General features: G+C 45.6%; 2 non-coding genes across 2 annotated transcripts; both read left to right on the top strand.

Annotated features, from left to right (window-relative positions):
• The first annotated feature begins 589 nt into the window (after window positions 1-589).
• trnal-cag (transfer RNA leucine (anticodon CAG)) lies at window positions 590-672 on the top strand. The gene has a single exon. It is a non-coding gene; the product is annotated as a tRNA-Leu (tRNA).
• A 6,460-nt stretch (window positions 673-7,132) lies between these two features.
• trnaq-uug (transfer RNA glutamine (anticodon UUG)) lies at window positions 7,133-7,204 on the top strand. The gene has a single exon. It is a non-coding gene; the product is annotated as a tRNA-Gln (tRNA).
• Window positions 7,205-24,260: the final 17,056 nt, after the last annotated feature.

The raw sequence follows: 24,260 nt of genomic DNA, 5'->3' as shown, positions 1-24,260 counted from the left end.
TTCATGTCATGTCAAGAAATCAGGCTGGAGGGTTTTTCAATAAGAGAAATTCTGGTAACTTAATTAAGTGGCATGTTTGTTGAAGCAGTAATTAACTGATAAATTAAGGAAGGCCTGGCCAGTCTTTGCTCCCAGGTCATACGATGGAGTTAGAAAGTCCTGAATCAATCTGGAGTTCCATGATTTCCTTGTGGTTCATGATCCTTTTGCCAATGTAGTCTGGAACAAGAGCAAGATGAACCTCCAAATATCAACAGGTTGATTGCAGGTGATGTCAAGTTGTATTTAGAGGAACCTCCTCCTTGTGTTTGGTTCCAGGGTGGAAGGGTGAGAACTCTGGATCCAGTGATCCCATTTCAAGTCTCAGAAGGACCTTCCTGTCTGGAATGTGTCCCATGTACCAAACTGATCAAGAGATGTTACGTGGTTCAAATGTTCTGGTTCATTTCTTACTGCCATGAACACAGACTGTGTGTTTAATGTTAACAATAAATGTAACGACTAAGGAGCCAGTAGCTCCTGTGGAAAAAATTCTACTTTGTCAGTGAATGAATTCATTTGATATTGAAGTCTGCAACTTTCAGTGTCAGTCAGGATGGCCGAGCGGTCTAAGGCGCTGCGTTCAGGTCGCAGTCTCTCCTGGAGGCGTGGGTTCGAATCCCACTTCTGACAAAGGACATTTTCTCCACATTCCTATGCATCCACAATGGTACATTCCAAACCCAGTTGAAGCTGCTCTCCACTGATGGGAGTGAGTGGTTGAACTGGCAGCAAAGGAGCTTCCCTGTGACGGTCCAACATCGCCTGGTTTCCTCCAACATGGAGCAGCCACCAAACTCTTAACTTCAATGTTGGATCAAAGTCTGCTGAAGAAATGTGTTTTCTCTCAATTCACATTTTGTCCAGTAACTTCATAATCAGAGTCGCCATCTCATCACATGACTAAAGTCTGGGTTCTGGATTGGTGGTAAAATATCCTTCCATGCCCCTCACTAGTTTGCACACAGAAAAGCATATTTTACTGGTTTCAGATCTCTTAGCTTGTTCTCTCTCTTAAACCAGCTGAGGCAGCTTTCATTGTGTGATTTATTTTAAAATATAAATATGGAACAGAACCATTGGAATCAGATGTCAGGACATTTGAAGGAATGTCAATCTCCTGTTGAAATGTTGCAGTGTGCAGCTGAGGCTCTCTGGCAGTGGCACCAGGAGCCCCAATGGCAGAACCTGGACCCTCCTGGAGGAGAACCACAGGTGAGGGCCTTCTTGGCTCCAGATTGATGGAAATCAAGTGTCTGAGGCTGTTAGCAGCCATGAAGTTGATCTGGTTGGCACTGGTATTTGTTCTTGCTGCAGCTCAGGAGTGATTCAGGAGAAGAGTTTCAGAACAGCCCAGGTTGGGGACTGGAATTCTAAAATTTCCCCTGGAACCAAACAACCTTGGAGGGTAAAAGCTCCAATCATAGCCACTCAGATGCAGCAGCAGAAGAAGCTGTCATCCACCCTGACAGTCAGAGCATCAAGTCAAGAAAACATCACCATCTTGTAGTTCCAAACCTTCACCTGTCAGATTCAGCTACTTCTTATTGTGGGACTTTAAACTTGAACACAATGGAATTTGGACAAGGAGTTTTCCTTCCAGTCCAAACATCATCGTCCAGCCTCCAACCAGAGGTCCATCAGTTATCATGGAGCCACAGGTGGAGTCTGGATTCTTTTCTATAATGTGATGGCAATGACAGTCCTGCCAAGTGACATCACTGACATGACTGGATGACTTCAGTCATGTGACTGGATGACTTCAGTCATGTGACTGGATGGCAGTGCAGATTCCAATGTAGAGGTTGGGGAAATAGTCTCTGAGAATCCAGCTTGAACCCATGCCCTCCTTGTTCTTCAAAAACCCAAACAGCGACCATCAGTCTCCCACCAATCCTGTACTTGGTTCAATGTTGCTGTTCCATTTTGCAGCATTCATCCCCTCATTCTGGAGGCTTTAACATGAAAATGAAAATGCTGACAGACACAAATGCAAATCAGGGTATTTGACCAGAGGTGACATATCTTTTAATGCCTTTCTTGTTATATTTGATATATATGTTCTGTATGGTTATATTTGTTATGGTTGTTATGGAGTTGATGGTTATTATCTCTGTTTCTTGTGTCTTTGTCTTTGTCGTCCTCCCCTTCGTCCGTCCTGGATTTTTGACCTTGGTTTCAGGAAGCGTGTGACCTCAAGTCCTTTTTCTGTGTTGCTGAACGTAGAGCCTTGCTTCATTGTGCTCGCTAAAGTGTGATCCTCCCTGCTAATTCCTTATTTCCTTGACTAATTACCCACCAAAAATTAATACCTAACTGCTTTATTTGGCTGAAGTTTAAAAGACCATCATTCTGGTAGCAACAGTCTTTCTGCCTTGTAAACACGCTAAGCTAACGATGGCTTCTCCCTCTTGTCCTCCTCTCTCCTGCTCAGAGTGCCACATGTTTTCTTCCTCCTCTGCCTCCTTTAGTGATACTGATAAGTGTGTTAAATGTAGTTTTCTTGTTGTGTTGGAGGTGAGGCTTAGCGATGTTGAATTGGACCTGCAGCAGCTCTGCACCAAAAGCTGCGAGAGCTAGCCAGCCCTCACTAGCTGGTGTAGACCAACTTAGCTTAGCTCCTAGCTTAGGCCTAACTAGCGCTTCCCCAGCAGCTCCCAAGCATCTGGGAGAGTGCCAAGAAAAGTTGGGCCTAAGCTAGGATGTGCTTGCTCATGAAGAATTGTTGGGTGTAAATTCAGTTAAGGAGTGTTGAACTGGACCTGTTCTACTTGTAAAGTGTAACTTTTGTTATTTGGTGCTTTATAGGGTGATGACTTGACTTCATTGCAGCTTTGACCTGAGCAGGTGTTCATCCTCATCTCAGTAACAGGGGACACTTTATCACAGCAGTGGACAAACATCAGCATTCATCACCCAGCAGCTCCTCTGATCAACAGAACAAGTTAAAGTATTCTGGAGAATGAGGGCATGGATCCCTCTACCTCTCACATGCTAAGCTAGCACTCTACCATTTGAGCTAATTCCTCTGTTAAGGAGCACCGCAGATGATGCAGGTTGACCTTTAGGCTGCTGAGAATTCAACAACTGAAACATTTTAGGAATTCCCTCATCTTGTTGGAAATAATTTGATAGAAGAAAACCTTGAAACATGATGTTGTTATTATTTATGTCTTTAATGCACCCAAACCTTTATTTTTCTGGGGTTTTGAGAGGTTCTGGGTCATGAATCAAAATTTAAAATGGACAAAAATGTCCTGCAGGGTCACTGGGGCCGCACGTTTCATGTTCTCAACAGATTAGAACTGTAGAGTGTGTGTGGTGTGTTTGTCAGGAGCTGTCAAGACCAAAGTTGTTGACACACAAAAGAAAGAAACATGTCAAAGTTTGTTCATTCTTGTGAGTTCAACTGAAAATTAGTTGCAGAGTGACGACAAAAATGGAGAAATCCTCACTATCCTATCCTCTTCACTACTCCATCAAAACCACTGACACACACACACACACACAAATAGTTTGTGTTTGTGAGAAGATAAAAAACCTACTATGCTTCAATAAATATAAATTGTTGAATATCAATCCTCTACTCATGTGTGGGAGTGTAGTTGTTGTGGCCGAGTGGTGAAGGCGATGGACTAGAAATCCATTGGGGTCTCCCTGCTCAGGTTCCAGTCCTGCCAACAACGTTAAACTGCTGTTCCAGAGGAGACAACACCTGCTCCTACTGTAGGTCCATGTGTCAAAGGTTTTCTTTCAAGGGCTGCAGCAGCTGATGATGAGGGAGAGAGAGAGGATTGGTCGCATGTTGTCTTGTCTCCACCATTCTGGTGTTGACCAGATACTCCAGTGGTGGTGAAGCTGATGGGAAGGTTCCATGTTCTACCAGTCTCATCTAGAACTGAGGTGGAGCTTAGGGTTAAGTAGGAATTGGTTTGGTTTAGTCCCTGGGAATGTCAGTTGGTGTGTGTGTGTGTGTGTGTGTGTGTGTGTGTGTGTGTTACATGCATTTCTTGTCTTATCTGTTTTTCTATTGGAGACCATTTCTCTATAGAACGTGATCAGGACTCCTCATCCTCACAGGGACCAAAGACAAAGTAATTTGTCTTTTAGAGTTTAGGTCTGAGTAGAGTTTAGGTTCAGATTAGGGATTAGACATCCTTTGGTGAGGATTAGGATTAAGGTGAAACTGTACATGAAATGGAAATTAATGTCCGAACTAGGATAGCTGTGCAAACCTGTGTGTGTGCGTGTGTGTGTGTGTGTGCGTGTGTGTGTGTGTGTGTGTGTGAGTCTGTGTGTGTGTGTGTGTGTGTGTGTGTGTGTGTGTGTGTACATGCAGACTTTCCCTTGTGACAGCTGATTTGGTTTGGAATCCATCTTAGTCAGGAAATTTGGAGAAAATTCTATCATTTAATTGCAATTATTTTGATTTACAACACTGCAAAAATAAGTAAAATCCCCTCCCCTCCAAAAACCCTCCTCTTCAACTTTGTACTCAAGTTGTCTCCTCATCAGGCACCACAGGATCCAGCAGGTTCAGTTAAAACGGTCATTAGAGATTGAAAAAATGTCCATCAAACACAAAATAAGGCTTCAAATAGGTTTACAATTTTATTTGATGTTGACACATTTTGTCCATTTGACATCAGGACTGCTCCCAGATCAGCTCCATGACCTCATCCCTGCACCAGATCAGCTCCATGACCTCATCCCTGCACCAGAGTACCGCCCAAGTTCATCAAGGACAGCAAACATGAGCAGATCTAGATTCACCTCCATCTTTAGAGGCTGTTGAATTTCCTCCTGAGGACCGTCAGGCTGTTTCCTTACTTTGCTGTGACCCAACAGCAGACAGCAACAAGGACTGCTGCAGTGCACTTGGTAAAATCACCATCTGGAGTCTGGACCAAGATGCTGATGTGATCCTTTGATGAGTTTAGAATCAGTCAGAGATCAAAGACTGAAGCAGGAGATCAATGTACAGAATTCAGAGATCAAAGACTGAAGCAGGAGATCAATGCACAGAATTCAGAGATCAAAGACTGAAGCAGGAGATCAATGCACAGAATTCAGAGATCAAAGACTGAAGCAGGAGATCAATGCACAGAATTCAGAGATCAAAGACTGAAGCAGGAGATCAATGCACAGAATTCAGAGATCAAAGACTCCTGGAGCTTTGCCTTCTCTTGTCTTTGGGCCTGGATGTTCCTGAATGTTTTACTCCACCAGTAACTTGTTCATCCTCCTTTTTCTGCCTCGTGTCTCTGAATCAGCTCATCGTTTGTTGTGTCCACGTCTCCGTGTCACCACCTCAAGTCAGTTATCAACCTGTGGGAACAATAAATGCTGCCTACTTCAGAACTTTGCAGCTCAGTTGAATGTGTGGCTCCTACATTTTCTACTTGCACTCCAAAAAATTAATTCCCAAAAGGAACATTATTATTATCATGTTTTATGTAACATGAATGACACATCAATATCCAAATATATACATGACATCAATTATCTCTTGATAGGGATAAACATCAATAACAAGTGAGAGAAGTCATGTGGTTCTCCGACCTCTCTAAGCTGCATAGCAGTGCTGGAGGAGTGCTGACATCATCATTCTGGTTCCTTGCTGGATGGAGGCCTAAACTCTGCAGTGAAACCTACTGCCTTGAACTCCCTCTTCATTCTGGCTCAGGCTTTTCCTGCCAACAAGGCAGCGTCAACAGAAGCAGTCAGCTGATGTCCACAGCTCAACATGAAAAGGACACTTTTCTTTGAAGACAAAACTTTCAAGGAGTTTTTGCTGCCAATACAGGACAACACCCACTCACAAACCAGTGTTGGGCAAGTTACTGAACAGCTGTAATGTGTTATTTATTACTTGTTACTGTCATTTTAAAATAATTGGTTACATTAGGATTGTGTCTGCCAGGGCCATCTTTCTGTGTGGAGTCTCCATGTTCTCCCCATGCCTGCGTGGGTTCTCTCTGGTACTCCAGCTTCCTCCCACCGTCCAAAGACATGCAATTTGGGGACGAGGCTGATTGGACACTCTAAATTGACCGTAGGTGTGAATGGTTGTTCGTCTCTGTATATTGGCCCTGCGATGGACTTGCGACCTGTCCAGGGTGTACCCCACCTCTCTCCCGTAGACGCTGGGATAGGCTCCACCCCCCCTGCGACCCTTACCAGTAAGGAATAAGCGGAAGACGACGATGGATGGATGGATAATGAACTTGAATGTGTTGAAACAGCAGATCAATGAATCCACTACCACACAATAAGATGATGACCCCCTACCACAAGATGGCGTCACAGATCCTGACGCTCTGAGCAGGAAACACCGAGCAAAACATTACAACAAAGCTCCTGTTGTTCCCTCCAGGAAAAACTGTGGCTCTGATGAGAAGAAGGATCCCAGCCTCCTCTGAGGATCCATGGCCGCACCATTGGGTAGAAGGACGATGGGGTCGGCACCAGGAGGAACCCTGGTGTCTCCGATGCAGGGAAGATGGAGCAGTGAAGAGGCCACATTGTGGCGTCCTAAAGAGGACATTTGGTGGAGCCTGAGACGGCAAACATCACGCCCCCTTCATCAGAAGAACCACAGCACCAGAAGAAAGAATCCTGGCAGTGACGACAGGGAGGATCAGGGTGACCTCCTCACCACCACCTTTGAACCTTCAAATGAACTTTAAAAAGCTTTAGAGTGGAGAAGGTTTTTAAAACATTTTATTGTTTTTTCCTTTCATTCTCATTTGTGCGATTGTCTGATTCATTAGAAATAAACACTGTCTGCTGGGTTAAAATTGACTGTGATTCTCTTTTTGCATGCAAGTTGAAAGTTCTGCCAATAAAAACCACAAGTATTTGAAGACCAAAGGAAGGACCCCCAAAGTCAGGACCCTGAGATCAAAGTGAGCGCTCTGATCTCAGAGGTCTGGGATATTTCCCATCCCATGGTCCTTCAAATAAGAGCTCTGTGTCACTGTCTCAAAGTTTTCAACCGTATTTGTTTGTGAAAATTAAAACCAGATGACCACTGTAGTCCCTCCTACATGATTAGTGCCATATTTCGTCTCAATCACATCTTCTTTGGACAGGTTCCATGGTGTAACGGTTAGCACTCTGGACTTTGAATCCAGCAATCCGAGTTCAAATCTCGGTGGAGCCTCCAGCACGTCTCTGACAGGCTTTGAAAGTGGAGTTGTGTTTGTCCGTGGCCAACTCCTGCTCCTTGGCTGCGGTGGACGGGAGGAGGCTCAGGTCCTAACAATGCTGCCTCCAGCTTTAATTAAGACCTCAGTTTTGTCCTGGTTGAGCTGGAGAAAGTTCTCTGTCACCATGACAGGTAAATGGACATCAACTGGTCCTGAGTCATCAGGAGACACGGCCATGTGAAAAGAAGAGAATGGCTGCTAGCTTGACAAAGAACTGCACAAACCAGGTTCAAGCTGGACTTTGGACCCTGGTATCTGCAACGACTCCATCAACTCCTAATCTAGCAGCTCTGCTGGGTCCAACTATTTTACAGAACATTTGACAGACCTGTGGAGCAGTGAGGACACACATGAGTTGATCACATGATCCACTGAAGCACCATTTTACCTGCCACTGAGGTCACCAGCATGAACTGGAGTTGGGAATCTTGAATTGAACCTGGTATCACAGCGACACCTACTGCTGCAAAATGGAACAGCAACATTGAACCCAGTACAAGATTGGAGGGAGACTGATGGTCGCTGTTTGGGTTTTTGAAAAACAAGGGGGGCGTTGGTTCAAGCTGGATTCTCAGAGACTATTTCCCCAACCTCTACATTGGAATCTACACTGTCATCCAGTCATGTGACTGAAGTCATCCAGTCACGTGACTGAAGTCATCCAGTCATGACTGAAGTCATCCAGTCATGTGACTGAAGTCATCAATTCATGTCAGTGATGTCACTCTGCAGGACTGTCATTGCCGTCTCATTCTAGAAAAGAACCCAGACTCCACCTGTGGCTCCATGATAACTGATGGACCTCTGGTTGGAGGCTGGACGATGATGTTTGGACTGGAAGGAAAACTCCTTGTCCAAATTCCATTGTGTTCAAATTTAAAGTCCCACAATAAGAAGTAGCTGAATCTGACAGGTGGAGGTTTGGAACTACAAGATGGTGATGTTTCCTTGACTTGATGCTCTGACTGTCAGGGTGGATGACAGCTTCTTCTGCTGCTGCATCTGAGTGGCTATGATTGGAGCTTTTACCCTCCAAGGTTGTTTGGTTCCAGGTGAAACTTGTGAAACACACACAGTGACCCCGCATGTCGTTTTTGTCCAACTTAAATTTTCATTCATTACCCAGAACCTCTCAAAAGCCCTGAAGAAAAATTGAATATTTGGTGTTTGAAAGCCATAAATCACATCCATATCATCTCGTCCATCTCAGTCTGACCTCATCTTTGTTTGTTGTTTTTAAAGAGGGACAAATTGGTACTTGGTTAAAAAAGCACTCTGGGAAAATGATCCTGCTTTCAGGGAGGTCTTTGGTGAGTTTGCTAACAATGCAGAGAACCATGACGGAACCAAGCACAAGGCTGCTGCCCTCCGCATCACAGCTACACTTTGGAGTCTGTTTGAACTGAATGTGAAGGGTCTGACATCATCACACCAGTACGACAACAAGTGACCGTGAACCAAAGAAAACCTTCACTGATGAGTCCATGGATCTAATTGATCTGTGCCATTTCCTGATCTTCAGGTTCGTTCTTTGATTTCTTTCTTTGATCTCTAAATTCTGTGCTTTGGTTTCCTTGGTCAGTCCTTGAATTCTGGTTCGTAATAAAAAAGAACTCCCAGCATATTTCTGCAGACCATAGATAGGGATTTTACCAACTGCACCATAGCAACCCTCTTGCTGTCTGCTGCTGTGCCATTGAAAAGTAAGACAGCCTGGCAGTCAACAAACTGGGCTCAACAGAAAAATGTCAACTAAAGATGGATTAAAGACCAGGAGGAAATGTAACCAACCTACAAAGATGGAGGAGAATTGAGACCCACATGTTTGCCATCCTTGATGAACTGTCCACTGGTGCAGGGGATGAGGTCATGGCGATGATCTGGGAGCCAGTCCTGGATGTTAAATGCCCTGATGATGGACAGTGCAGTGGCAAAATGTCCGGTCCACTGACTGAACTCTGCCACAAATGAGGAACAACAGTCAGCAAGGAGTAGAAACAAAGAGGAGAAATGGAGAGAACAGAAAGAATGAGAGATCATGGAGGAAAGAGGCTGATATTTGCAAGTGTTCTGACTACAACACAGCAATCTAGAGAAACCATGACCTGGATTACTGAGGACCTCCACTGGCAGTTCATTTCTGTTGATCATAGGGCCATGCTGGGTGAAGCAGGACTGAATCCTGGGACTGAGGTTGTGGAGCAATGGTCACCTTTCCTGCTGAAACTGTCAATTCTTCTGCTTGGTTCTCTCCACAAAACCAGTCCCTTAACGGAGCTCAAACCCCAGTTACAGCTGTGAGAGCCCAGAATCGGACACACTGGACCATCAGGAACAGCTTTGTGCTTTCAAACAACAGAGACGACACTCAAGGACTCAGGGAACGCAGGAATCTCTGGCCTCAGCTGACATGTTGAATTTCAGCAACACTTCATGATGCTGAGTTTCGCAAACCAATGAGAAGATGAAGGAGGCCGTCAACTCCTTCAAGCTCAACATCTCCACTGCTTTACCTCAGGAGGTCAGAGGTCAAAGCAGAACCTGCACCCCCCACCTCTGATGTTTACTCCACACAGAGATGAGGGGTCGGTTCAGAAGAGTGAGCTGGAGTCTGGGCAAGTCTTTTCATTCAGTCCCTGGTTTAAACAATTGTCTCCACCAACTTCAGTATGGGTCTGGACCTGCACAGGTTCCAATTCCTGTCTTGGTCCCAAGGGTTTGTTGAACCAGAGAAGCTCCAACTGGTGACGCTCATCCAACCATGCATGAAGGTCAACCTGCATTATCTGCTGTGCTCATTAGCAGGGACTTAGCTCCAATGGTAGAGTGCTAGCTTAGCATGTGAGAGGGAGAGGGATCCATACCCTCGTTCTCCAGAATACTTTAACTTGTTCTGTTTATCAGAGGAGCTGCTGGGCGATGAATGCTGATGTTTGTCCACTGCTGTGACAAAGTGTCCCCTGTTACTGAGATGAGGATGAACACCTGCTCAGGTCAAAGCTGCAATCAAACCAGGGACTTTGAACCACACAGGTAGTGAAGGAGTTTGTCACCAGGCTTTAAACTTCCCACCATCTCCTGAATGTGGAGCAACTTGTCCTGCCAAAACTGTCCCCTCTTCCATCCTTAATAACACCTGTCCTGACAGCCGCTCAGGCTGCAGCAGTGAAAGCGCTGAATGCAGCCAGGATACACAATGACTCAACACAGGAATCTGTTGACTCAGCTGGAGAAGCAGAGGGTCCACCAAGACCAGCAGACACCTTCATTCTTGATTCTTGATTGAAGGGCAGCCCCTTGAGATGCACCATCTCATTTTGGAGGGGGTCCTGACAAATAATGACCAACAATACAACAATAATAAAAGTAGATTCTATTTTCAACACAAGGACACACACATCATACACCCAGGTACAGGCCAACAATGTTCCCCAAAGCCCCCCCCCCCCCCCCCCATCCAGTATTATACAAAGTATGATCAGAGATCCCACTACAGAATAAGAGTGGGCCTGTGTTCACATACTCATACATTTAAACACCCATCTAAATAAATACTGCTTCCATGCACCATTAAAGTACACAATGCATATTCATACACAAATATCCACATATTTACAGTACAGAGAACAAACAAGAACAAGTAGAGAGTGAATCCTGGAGAGAAAAGGGGAAGTGCATCAGAAACGAGAGCAGATGTTTGAAAATGCTTGATGATTTGAAGATGAGAAAGGAAGAGAGAGACCCAAGTGAGGAGGAAAGGTTGTTCCAATCTGATGGAGCTTTAAATACAACCGGTCAAAGCAGGAGGCCGTCCCCACTGATCCTGGATCTGCTCGACCTTCCTGCCTGTTAAAAGGAAGGTTTTCATCACCACTGTTGCAGGATGTCCTGCTGGTGGAGAACTGTTGGGTGGAGGTTCATTGAAGCAGTTTGGTGCTGGACCTGCTCTACTAGTAAAGAGTCATGAGAGAACTTTGTTGTGATTTGGTTCTAACAAATAAAAATGACTTGACTTGATTTGGTGCCTCATGAGGAGAAAATTTGGGCACAAAAGTTGGACAAGAGTGTTTGTGGAGGTTGTGGATCAAAGTTCTATTGATATACAACACAGAAAATCAAACAATGTGAAGCAGGCTAATGAACAATAAATCAAATATAAAAATGCTTTATTTGAAGATCTAGAATATCTTGTGAATATCTGGAGCTTCATTCCAGCAGCAGACCTCCTCAGGTGATGACTTCATATTTGACATGTTTACCATTCAATGAGACTCATTGTCAGTCCATTGAAATCTACTGGTGTTCCTGGTGAGTTGATTTAACAACATGAGCTGACAGAATCTACGTTCAGGTAGGAACCACCACATCCAGGGGTCTGGACCTTTGAGCAGGCAGAGCCATCAAAGTAGCAGACTAAGCTAGCAGACATGAGCATTGAGAAGAAACTGATACCTGAGTCTACTTTTGGGTCTGGACCTTTGAGCAGGCAGAGCCATCAAAGTAGCAGACTAAGTTTATGTAAATTAGAGGCACACACACATGTTAATGGTGAGGTTTATTGAATCAGCAAACAAGTGAAACATTTTCTATGCCATGTGTTCTGGGGAGGGACCTGGGAAGCACAGGGGGGCCGGCCATCCTGCCTGTGGAAAATGAAGACCCCAGTGTCAGTCAGTGGTAATCAGTGTGCAAGGCCTGGTATTTAGTGTTGATCTAGTTTGTCTCATGTAAATGTGGCAGTTTCAGTCGTCACGTCAGTCCTCACCTCTTCCTGGTGGTTTCCTTAAAGGGGGTGGAGCCAAAAGGGGAGAGTGGCCCAAGGAAGCTCCTTAAGAGCTGTAGGTGCAAACCTTCGCTCCCAGATGGGGGAGGGGGTACAATCACAGGCGAGGTTCATTGAATGATTATGCATGTGGATGTATGATTGAGTTGGTGTAGTAGTCTGGAATCATGTATATATTTAGTCAGATTCAGTTGTTGAGATGGTGCTGGTTTGATGTAAATATTGATTGTAGAGCATGGTTGTGGTCTCACCTCCACTCTGTGGGCCATCCATAGTCATCTTCTGCTTATTCCTTACTAGTAAGGGTCACGGGGGGGCTGGAGCCTATCCCAGCATCTACGGGCGAGAGGCGGGGTTCACCCTGGACAGGTCGCCAGTCCATCGCAGGGCCAACACATAGAGACGAACAAACATTCACACTCACAGTCACACCTACAGTAAATTTAGAGTATCAATCAGCCTAGTCCCCTAATGTCCATGTCTTTGGACAGTGGGAGGAAGCCGGAGTACCTGGAGAGAACCCACGCAGGCCCGGGGAGAACATGGAGACTCCACACAGAAAGATCCCACGCCCGAGCCGGGACTCGAACCCGGGACCTTCTTGCTATGAGGACACAGTGCTGACCACTGCACCACCGTGCAGCCCCGCTATGGGCTGGTCTGTCTAATTTCCTGCAGCCAGGAGGGAATTAAAGGCAGTCAGGGGTTTTTAATTTAAGTTGATGGTGTCTCATGCAATCTCTTTCAATACTCCAGTGGTGGTTTAAGTGAAGAAAAACATGGGTTAGTCAGTAGGACTCTGTGTGTTTGTGTGTGTGAGAAGTGGACTGTTGTTAACTCTCACAATGGTTGGTGATTGTGGAGGAAGAAAAAATCCTTATGAACCTCTTTTTAACAGACACACATTTCTAAAGACACTGGTTCATTTTATTTTTCTTCTTCTAGCAGAGGATGGTTTTGATCCATCGACCTCTGGGTTATGGGCCCAGCACGCTTCCTCTGCGCCACTCTGCTCTACCATCAACTGAACAGTCCTTGTTGTAGAAGAGCATTCTCTGTGTTTGTCTCTGCCCTGCTCTCCTGCTCTCTTTCCCCTCATTTAGTCCTTGACATGATCCATGCTCTACAGCTCTGCGGGTGGAATGAAGACCTGCGTCTGCTCTGCTCGTGCCGTCCTTCGTCTCAACCTAAATTGTTTGACCCACCTTTATAATGATCGGACTCGCTCCCGCTGAGCGCGCCAGGCGCTGCAGACAACACAACCAAACTGGCCCCGATCAGGATTTGACAGGCCGAACTCGCGCCGAAATCTTTACAAAAAATCCATTTTTGTCACCCACGTGAAGATGGGTGGGAACATGCCCTAAAAACACCAAGAATAATATCCACCACCTTCTGAACGGGGCCTGGCCCGTCTCCTGCATCAGGGGCCGCCGCAGTCGCGCATCAGCGGTTCAACAGCTGTTCGCCGCAACACTCAATGAGACAAAGACATAGAAGCTCAAACTGCTGTTGAGGAGGCCCTGATCCTAGAGTGGTCAGTACTCTGTGTTGTGACCGCAGCAACCCGGTTCGAATCCGGGTCACGGCAGCATGAGATAAATTTCTTTGTGTGTATTGATGGACACAAGCCAAGCAGAAATTTCCCACGATGCAATAGGGCAGTGTTTGGTCAGTGTTGAGCAGGCGTCAGTCTGACAATGATGTCATATTATTGTGTCATCACCTGACCAGACCCAAAAGTAGGCTCAGGTATCAGTTTCTTCTCAATGCTAATGTCTGCTAGCTTAGTCTGCTACTTTGATGGCTCTGCCTGCTCAAAGGTCCAGACCCCTGGATGTGGTGGTTCCTACCTGAACGTAGATTCTGTCAGCTCATGTTGTTAAATCAACTCACCAGGAACACCAGTAGATTTCAATGGACTGACAATGAGTCTCATTGAATGGTAAACATGTCAAATATGAAGTCATCACCTGAGGAGGTCTGCTGCTGGAATGAAGCTCCAGATATTCACAAGATATTCTAGATCTTCAAATAAAGCATTTTTATATTTGATTTATTGTTCATTAGCCTGCTTCACATTGTTTGATTTTATGTGTTGTATATAAATAGAACTTTGATCCACAACCTCCACAAACACTCCAACTTTTGTGCCCAAATTTTCTCATCCTGAGGCACCAAATCAAGTCAAGTCATTTTATTTGTTAGAACCAAATCACAACAAAAGTTCTCTCATGACTCTTTACTAGTAGAGCAGGTCCAGCACCAAACTGCTTCAATGAACCTCCACCCAACAGTTCTCCACCAGCAGGACATCCTGCAACAGTGGTGATGAAAACCTTCCTTTTAACAGGCAGGAAGGTCGAGCAGATCCAGGATCAGTGGGGACGGCCTCCTGCTTTGACCGGTTGTATTTAAAGCTCCATCAGATTGGAACAACCTTTCCTCCTCACTTTGGTCTCTCTCTTCCTTTCTCATCTTCAAATCATCAAGCATTTTCAAACATCTGCTCTCGTTTCTGATGCACTTCCCCTTTTCTCTCCAGGATTCACTCTCTACTTGTTCTTGTTTGTTCTCTGTACTGTAAATATGTGGATATTTGTGTATGAATATGCATTGTGTACTTTAATGGTGCATGGAAGCAGTATTTATTTAGATGGGTGTTTAAATGTATGCGTATGTGAACACAGGCCCACTCCTTTTCTGTAGTGGGATCTCTGATCATACTTTGTATAATACTGGATGGGGGGGGGGGGGGCTTTGGGGAACATTGTTGGCCTGTACCTGGGTGTATGATGTGTGTGTCCTTGTGTTGAAAATAGAATCTACTTTTATTATTGTTGTATTGTTGGTCATTATTTGTCAGGACCCCCTCCAAAATGAGATGGTGCATCTCAAGGGGCTGCCCTTGAAATCAAGAATCAAGAATGAAGGTGTCTGCTGGTCTTGGTGGACCCTCTGCTTCTCCAGCTGAGTCAACAGATTCCTGTGTTGCTTGAGTCATTGTGTATCCTGGCTGCATTCAGCGCTTTCACCGCTGCAGCCCAGCGTGATTGCCAGTCAGGACAGGTGTTATTAACAATGGAAGAGGGGACAGTTTTGGCAGGACAAGTTGCTCCACATTCAGGAGATGGTGGGAAGTTTCAAAGCTGCCATAAATCTTGATAACAAACTCCTTCACTGTGTGTGGTTCAGAGTCCCTGGTTTGATTGCAGCTTTGACCTGAGCAGGTGTTCATCCACATCTCAGTAACAGGGGACACTTTGTCACACCAGTGGACAAACATCAGCATTCATCACCCAGCAGCTCCTCTGATCAACAGAACAAGTTAAAGTATTCTGGAGAATGAGGCCATTGATCCCTCTACCTCTCTCATGCTAAGCGAGCGCTCTACCATTTGAGCTAATTCCCCTGTTCAGGAGCACAGCAGATGATGGAGGTTGACCTTCATGCATGGTTGAATGAGCGTCACCAGTTGAAGCTTCTCTGGTTGACCAATGTAATGGAGACCAAGGGTTCCATGACATAAATGATTAATTGAAGGTAGCATTTGTCTTGGTATTAACAGTTTATGTAAATTAGAGGCACACACACATGTTAATGGTCAGGTTTATTGAATCAGCAAACATGTGAAACATTTTCTATGCCATGTGTTCCAGGGAGGGACCTGGGAAGCACAGGGGGACCGGCCATCCTGCCTGTGGAAAATGAAGACCCCAGTGTCAGTCAGTGGGAGTCACTGTGCAAGGCCTGGTATTTAGTGTTGATCTAGTTTGTCTCATGTAAATGTGGCAGTTTCAGTCGTCACGGTCAGTCCTCACCTCTTCCTGGTGGTTTCCTTAAAGGGGGTGGAGCCAAAAGGGGAGAGTGGCCCAAGGAAGCTCCTTAAGAGCTGTAGGTGCAAACCTTCGCTCCCAGATTGGGGGGGGGGGGGGGTAGTGATTGTAGAGCCTGGTTGTGGTTCATTTTATTTGTTCTTTTAGCAGAGCATGGTTTCAATCCATTGACCTCTGGGTTCTGGGCCCAGCTCTCTTCTGCTGAGCCACTCTGCTGGAGCAGGAAAAGAAGAAGGGATCTGAATTTCAAATGTTTCACATTGATAGGCTCCAGCCCACCCCCCACCCCACCCCCCTCACCCCTCCCACCCCTCCCACACACACAACCCTAAACAGGATAAGTGGAAGAAAATGGATGGATGGATGTTTCCCAGTTTGGTCATGACATTCCCTTTTTTTAACCTGTCCTGTTCAGGAAATGGAAATGGAAATTTAGCTGCTATGTTGAATCAGAAAAACCTTTTGAAGTCTACTTTTGCTTCAGTCAGAAAGTGGACTGTTGTTAACTCTCACAATGGTTGGTGATTGTGGAGGAAGACAAAATCCTTATGAACCTCTTTTTAACAGACACACATTTCTAAAGATGTAGGTTCATTTTATTTTTCTTCTTCTAGCAGAGGATGGTTTGATCCATCAACCTCTGGGTTATGGGCCCAGCACGCTTCCTCTGCTCCACTCTGCTCTACCATTGACTGAACAGTCCTTGTTTTAGGACAGCATTCTCTGTCTTTGTCTCTGCCCTGCTCTTCTGTTCTCTTTCCCCCCAACCAGTCAAAGCAGACGTCCGTCCCCACTGATCCTGGATCTGCTCGACGTTCCTGCCTGTTAAAAGGAAGGTTTTCATCACCACTGTTGCAGGATGTGCTGCTGGTGGAGAATTGTTGGGTGTAGGTTCATTGAAGCAGTTTGGTGCTGGACCTGCTCTGCTTGGAAAGAGTCATGAGAGAACTTTGTTGAGACTTGACTTGACACACACACACACACACACACACACACACACACACACACACACACAATCCTAAACAGGATAAGTGGAAGAAAATGGATGGATGGGTGTTTCCCAATGTGGCTCTGCAGCAGGAGGTCTTGTAGAAACAGGGACTGACCTGACACCAGCTCCCTCTGGAACAATGGTTCATTCATTCATCGGTGCCAGGAGGCCTAAAAACACAAAACACCAATTCAATCCAGGACCTTGGAGCCTAAACTGAAGCTCCATCACACGGTGGCTCTGCTGGGGCTCCCACAGGTGAGTGAGGCTGAGCTCCAGTCTGCTCTGAGGAGGCAGCAGACATCTGCACCACTCAGAGGTTTGGTTGGTGTCTTTGACAAAATCCCAACAAACTCAAATCCTGTTGAAGCAGGAAGTTCTAGTTGAACTCTCATCCACGTCACATGACCAAGAAAACCTCCTCTTTCATTCAGACCAGAACAGACAAACATAGAAACATTGACACGACAGGTGGGCACCGTCAACTTAAAGCACGTTAAAATGGCAAAATATGAGGCCATGCATGCATTTATTATGCAAAATATTTGATACTTTATTGATAATAAGGATTCCAAGAAACTTTTGGAAACCAGGCCGACCTGTGCCGTGTGCTAGCCTATGGAAACAAACAGACCCAGGATCAGATATAGAGGTTCAGGTTCTGGATGGTTCTGGTTGGTTCCTGCAGTAATTGAAGCAGTTAAAGGCATATATATCCAAGTGTGTGTGTGTGTGTGTGTGTGTGTGTGTGTGTGTGTGTGTGTGTGTGTGTGTGTGTGTCAAAAACTGACCCACTTCTTTTGCCAACATGAGCCCACAGTGGTGGTGTCTCTAAAGAGGTGGAGCTCTGTCCTTCACCTGCTAGGTTCCAGCAGGCAGCTCAGGTCTAGTTTTCTTCACTGAGCCTCCATGATGAGTTTCCTCTGAGAAGTTCTTGTCCAAGGTCCCAGCTGGTAAAACCATTTTCACCAGTGATACTGGGACCCTGCAGTCCAGTGGTCTTATCAGGACCACACTGGACCTGCCGTCTTTGTTTGTTGTGTTGTTGTGCAATGTGAGAGAACGTGACAGACCATTTTATACCAAAGAAAGGCTGTGTGTGTGTGTGTGTGTGTGTGTGTGTGTGTGTAACCATGTTAAACTCTTTAAATAAATGTTTCAACCTGCTATTATTTGGATGCTGTATGATTCCTGCAACCCCAGACTAACTCAGGTGTTCGTACTGCAACCTAAAGTATGGTGATGAGGAGAATGATGAACAATCCACAAGGTGATCAGAAAATAAGAAATGGATTCAGGAACAACAAACCCATCTCTGAACATGTGATTGAAACATGTGAGTGGGACTGGCAGAACCTGGCTTTACCTCAAAGTGTCTCATCCAGAGATCTGTGACAGGCGTCTGCTGTGGAGGGTCAGTCTGTCCGTCCACATTCAGATCATCGATGCAGCCACTCTGCTAGGATCAAACTACTCAGGATGAAACAGACCAATGTTGACATCAAGTAGCAACTCAGCAGCTGATCAACAGAGTCCTCAGCACCAGTAGAGCCTGGTCCTGGTCCCTGGGGGGCTCCAACCACCAGCCTCTCTGTTAACAGCCGAGCGCCACAGAGACTCTGAGTCTCCTGCTGTTCATGAAGAGTTTTCAGGCTAAATTCAGTGTGTGAGGTCCACACTGCACATTTGAGGGACCATCAAGGACAGAGGAGAGTCTGACTGTCATGGTGAAAGCCTTCAGCACTAGAACTGAAACAGCCCCCACCATCTTAACCCCCCCAGTCCAAACATCATCGTCCAGCCTCCAACCAGAGGTCCCTCAGTTATCATGGAGCCACAGGTGGAGTCTGGATTCTTTTCTAGAATGAGACGGCAATGACAGTCCTGCAGAGTGACATCACTGACATGAATGGATGACTTCAGTCACGTGACTGGATGACTTCAGTCACCTGACTTCAGTGCCAAACAGTGCACACTGGTGCCTACCAGTCAAAACCACCTCAGACTGTATCATTCTATATGCTTGGCTGTAGTGTGTGTGTGTGTGTGTGTGTGTGTGTGTGTGTGTGTGTGTGTGTGTTTTTAAAAAGGCAAAAAAGTATTTTTTTCAGCAATAGAACTTTAATACAAACACAAAATGAAAAGCAGAACAAGCCAGAACCCAAAATATGGATTTACAGAGGAAGCGTGCTGGGCCCAGAACCCAGAGGTGGATGGATCAAAACCATCCTCTGCTAAAAGAAGGGAACAAAATAAACCTGGTTGTTTTGAAATGTGAATCTGTTGAAGAGGGTGGAAATGGTGAGGGAGTCAGTTGTTCCTTTTGTTTTATGACAGAGACCTCATTGTTAACTAAATCATTTTAATTCTTTACTTGAAGATTCACGCTTTTTCGCTCAAAATGTTTGACAACTTCCTCCATGCTGGTGCCCCATCACACACAACAGGTGCACTTGTCCACTTTTCACCTCTGACCCTCAAACATTCACAGTCTTCCAGTGAACGTCCAATTGTCCTCTGAAATAAGAGATGAATCTTTCCCTGCTGAGACTCCTGATCTCTGACTGTCACTAGCATGTGCTAGCAGAATACAGCACTCCTTCTTCATGATCTGTCTTTGTCTCTGACCAGCTCTCCTGCTCTCTTTCCTCCTACCAGTCAAAGCAGACATCTTCACCTACTGATCTTGGATCTGCTGCCCGTTCCTGCCTGGTAAAAGAAGGAACCAGCACCTGGTTCTCCAGGCTGAATTAACTCCAGGACGTTGCCCCAGCTGGCACCAGGTGCTGACCCAGGTCCTGCATGGGAGATACTGTCAGTTCTGTTCTGCCCTGCTCTCAACCACAGGCTGGTGTTGAGGCCTGCAGCAACCAGGGCCCCAGTCACCAAGAGTATAAAGGCTGGTCATTGTGGCAGTGGGAGGAGTCAAAATGAAGACAGACCAATGTGAGCAGGACGTTCCTGGAGAAGTCAGAAGAACTTGACCATGTTTCCTACAGTACCCAGGAGGCCTGGTAGTTGTTGAAGGAAGCTCCAAAAGCAAAGAGCAGACAGCAGGACATCAAAAGAAAAGATCCAGACACTAAAACTACAAGTAGAAACAAGAAGAAATACTAAAAGCTTTGGAAAGATACTACAAGGTTGGATATACATTATTATATACACTACTATTCTCATTGACTCCTAAAGAGGGACAGGAAACATTAGAATGTGGGTCAGATCAGCTGATTTCAGTGTTGAGTCCATCCCTCCATCCACTTTCTGTTCTTATCCTTTAAGGGTCATGGGGGGGGGGGGGCGATCCCAGGTGACATTGTTCAAGAGGCAGGGTTCACCCTGGACAGGTCACCAGTCCATCAGGAGAAATGAGGTGGACGGTATCATGCAACCTGAACTTAAACATTAGTCAGATCAAATTCAGATTAAAGCAAGAGTCTCCAGATCAAAGTCAGAATTCCTGATGATGTCATCAGGGCTTTGACAGTAGCTAGAATTCTGTCTTTGATCTCAGGAGGACATGAAAGAAACACAATTTAGAAAAGTATATGAGACCACGGCAGCATGATGGTGCAGTGGTGAGCACTGTGGCCTCACAGCAAGAAGGTTCTGGATTTGAGTCCAGGCTCGGGTGCAGAATCTGCATGTTCTCCCCGTGCATGCGTGGGTTCTCTCTGGGTACTCCGGCTTCTTCCCACCGTCCAAAGACATGTAATTTGGGATGAGGCTGATTGGACACTCTAAATTGACTGTAGATGTGAGTGTGAATGGTTTTGGCGACCTGTCCAGGGTGAACCCCGCCTCTGGCCTGTAGATGCTGGGATAGGCTCCACCCCCTCAACCATCAATGTAGGTCTTTTGTTAATTGCATGCCACATGAAATTATTATTGGTCACTTTCCTAGCAACAGTCTCACAGTGGCAAGACAAGAACACTTCTACTTTTGATGATGACAGTTTGTTCAACACTAAGCTTCATCCAGTACCATGTTGTCAAACACTGGAACCTCCACAGCACCTGAACAGGGACTTGAACCCTGGACCCTCAGATTAAAAGTCTGATGCTCTACCCTCTGAGCTCCTCAGGCTCTTTCTACAGCATTGAGACAGGAACAGAAACACCCGTGAAGGTCAAACTGATGCTTTCTTGACTTGTTCAGTCCTCCATGTTAAAGTCCTCCATGCTTTTGATTGGCTCTGATTCTCTGTGGCAAAATCCAACAAGAGGCTCCAAAAATGTCCTGAATGTCACAAGAATGCACAGGACAAGATGTTAGTTTCCTTCATGTCTGCAGTTCCTCCACTGGAAAGTAAAGTCAATGCTGCTCTTCTGCTGAAACCTGGGATCGGACCAGGGACCTTTAGATCTTCAGTCTAACACTCTCCCAACTGAGCTGGTTCAGTTCTGAGCGAGGGCCCTGCTTCTCTCATTTATAATCTCTTCCACCCTCACTAGAATTTAGAGAGGATTGGAGCTTCTGAAGTCCTGACACAAATCAAACCAGGGACTTTGAACTACACAGTGAAGGAGTTGGTCATCAAGGTCGATGGCAGCTTCTTAAGTTCTAGCTTTGATCAAATATAAGAAATGTAAATGAATTCAACATTGATTGCATTTCCCTCCTTTCTTTGGTGCAAGGAACCGAGGACCAGAGCTCTAAGTTTTCCAGTTCCTACATCAGTGAATGGACTTTCTGTGCTGCAAGGAGCCAAAGCTACTAAGGAGGATTACAGTTTGTCCTTGCAGGAGTCAGTGACTTAATAGAGTCTAACTAAGGGTTGAACCTGAATGAGACAGTCACCCTTCAACATGGGGCCATGGCAGAGTGAACCAAGAACACTACAATGGGGGTGAGAGTGGAGCCATGATGGACTCACAGTTCATCACCTCCACCATCATGTGGACCACCTGATCACCTCTCCCTCAACCTCTAAATAACTCATTCCCTGACCGGGAATCAAACCCGGGCCGCGGCGGTGAGAGCGCCGAATCCTAGCCACTTGACCATCAGGGACCACACTGAGCTCTCCAACAACAGAGACTATAGACAATGACTCAAGAACACAGGACTCTGTGGTCTCAGCTTGAGATACAGAGGGTCCACCAAGACCACCAGACACCTCAGCCCCCTAAAGACAGTCCACCCCCAGGATCAGCTTCTATCACTCAGTGGTCCAGAACCATTATGGAGCCTGATCAGGAATGTGAGCAAAGCTCTTGGAACAGGCCTGCTGCCACCACAACTAAGATCCTGCAGGTCACTAGAAACTCCAGTTTCCAGCTGACAAGTGGACTTTCCTCTGATCTGTGGTGGTGCTGAGTTTAGCAAACACCTCCAACAAGAAGATGAAGGAGGCCATCAACTCCTCCAAGCTCAACATCTATACTGGCTTTACTGGGAGATCAGGAGGTCAAAGCAGATCTCCACCCTCCACCTCAGATGGCTTCTACTCACAGAGATGAGGGACCAGTTCAAACCAGCTCCCTGGAGCTCCCTTAAGCCATTGTCCCCCTCAGCTAACATCTGGATCTGGACCTGCACCGGTGCTGACTTGTGTCTTGAGTCCCCAGAGTTTGTTGAACCAGAGAAGCTTCAACTGGTGACGGTCGTACAACCAAGCGTGAAGGTGAGCCTGCATTGTCTGATCTGGAGCTAACAGGAATTAGCAAGTTAGCAACTGTTCTAGAGTTGCTGCTGAGTTGAATTTGAATTTATTTGTTGAAAGGTTCCAGTTTCTATGAGGTCAGGGAAGATTGGTGTGGATCTAAAGGTCCCTGGTTGGATTCCCACCTCTCACAGAGGACCTGATGCTTCACGTGAGCTGTGGGATTGGTCTTTACTGCTGAGACAGAAAGAATCCTCCCACATTGGCTTCTTTTAACTGTCAACATTGGTTTGGCTCATTGGAACATTTTCAAACCCTCGTTGCTCAGATTTTACATTAATTTGATCATGACTTTAGACAAATGTTCTGTTTATTAATTAAATAATCACTTGAGTTATGAATTTAGTGAGTCAACCAGACTTGGTCAATGATAAAAGTTAGTCTGGTTATTATTCAGTTTCCAGTCAGTAGGGACACACACACACACACACACACACACACACACACACACACACACACACACACACACACACACACACGCACAGCCTGTCTTCAGTATAAAATGGTCTGTCACGTTCTCTCACGTTGGAAGATTTCTCTGACTCCATTGTGAATACAGAGATTCTTCATCTGCCACCTGAGTCTTGATCCACTGATTCCTCTGATCCACCTCTTTCTGCTCCAACAAGGCTGACATGGATCAGGTGGGTCCATGTCATCCAATCAGGAGGTTTCTCCTCTCAGTTAATTTTCTTCATCCCAGTTTAGATTGATTCTCCTCAGCCTGATGAAGGAGCATCTGATCAGGTGTTTGGCTGCTTGTTGGTTGTAATTCCATAGATTTTAATCTCAGATGTTATAGAATTAAGAATGCAATGGCAGTCCTGCCAAGTGACATCACTGACATGACAGGATGACCCAGTCATGTGACTGAAGGAGCTGAGAGCTAAACATCATTGTTGATGGTGTCTTCCACTGTAGTCAGCAGCCACAACTCCTCTATCAACACCTGTCAGAGACCTGCTGGAGGCTCCACTGAGGATCACTGGATTCAGAGTCTAGAGTGCTCACCATTCCACCATGGAACCATCAAAGATGAAACAAGTGAGACAAACTATGGCACTAAGCATGTACGAGGGACTACAGTGGTTTTCTGGATCTAATTTCCACAAACAAATGATGATTTGGGGAAAGGTCTGACAAAGTCTGAAAAACCTACCCTGATTTTTTCACAAACAAATGATAATTTTTAGACAGTGAGACAGTGCTCTTATTTTGGAGGGCCATCAGGATGTGAAATATCCCAGACCTCTGAGATCAGAGTGTTCACTTTGATCTCAGGGTCCTGAATTTGGAGGTTCTTCCTTTGGTCTCCAAGTTCTAACTCCCATCTTACTGAATCATTTTATTAATGAACTCCTCAGACCCTGATGATGTCAGGAAGAAATCCAGACATTCAGTTCTCATCTCAGCTGTTCTGACTGAGACGTCAAGCAGTCAGGAAAAAAGTGTTACGACCCAAAGTGGGACCTTTACAGGAACTAACAAAGTGTCTTTTTTCCTAAACTACTTGAGGAACTGGTTAAACCAGTAAAATATGCATTTCTGTGTGCAGACCAGTGAGGAGCCTGGGTGAGTGGAAGGATGTTTACCACCAACACAGAACCCAGACTTTAGTCATGTGATGAGATGGAGACTCTGATGATGAAGTTAATGGACAAAATGTGAATTGAAGGATGAACACAAATGGGTTTTTGAACCAAACACATTCCTTCAGTAGACTTTGATCCAACATTG

The sequence above is a fragment of the Aulostomus chinensis genome, chromosome 1 (assembly GCF_037954235.1).
Source record: "Aulostomus chinensis isolate RoL2024-O1b breed Wild chromosome 1, RoL_Achi_v1.0, whole genome shotgun sequence".
NCBI classification, from domain to species: domain Eukaryota; kingdom Metazoa; phylum Chordata; class Actinopteri; order Syngnathiformes; family Aulostomidae; genus Aulostomus; species Aulostomus chinensis.
The sequence above is the reverse complement of the archived record's forward strand: the minus strand, read 5'-3'. Positions and strand labels throughout refer to the sequence as shown.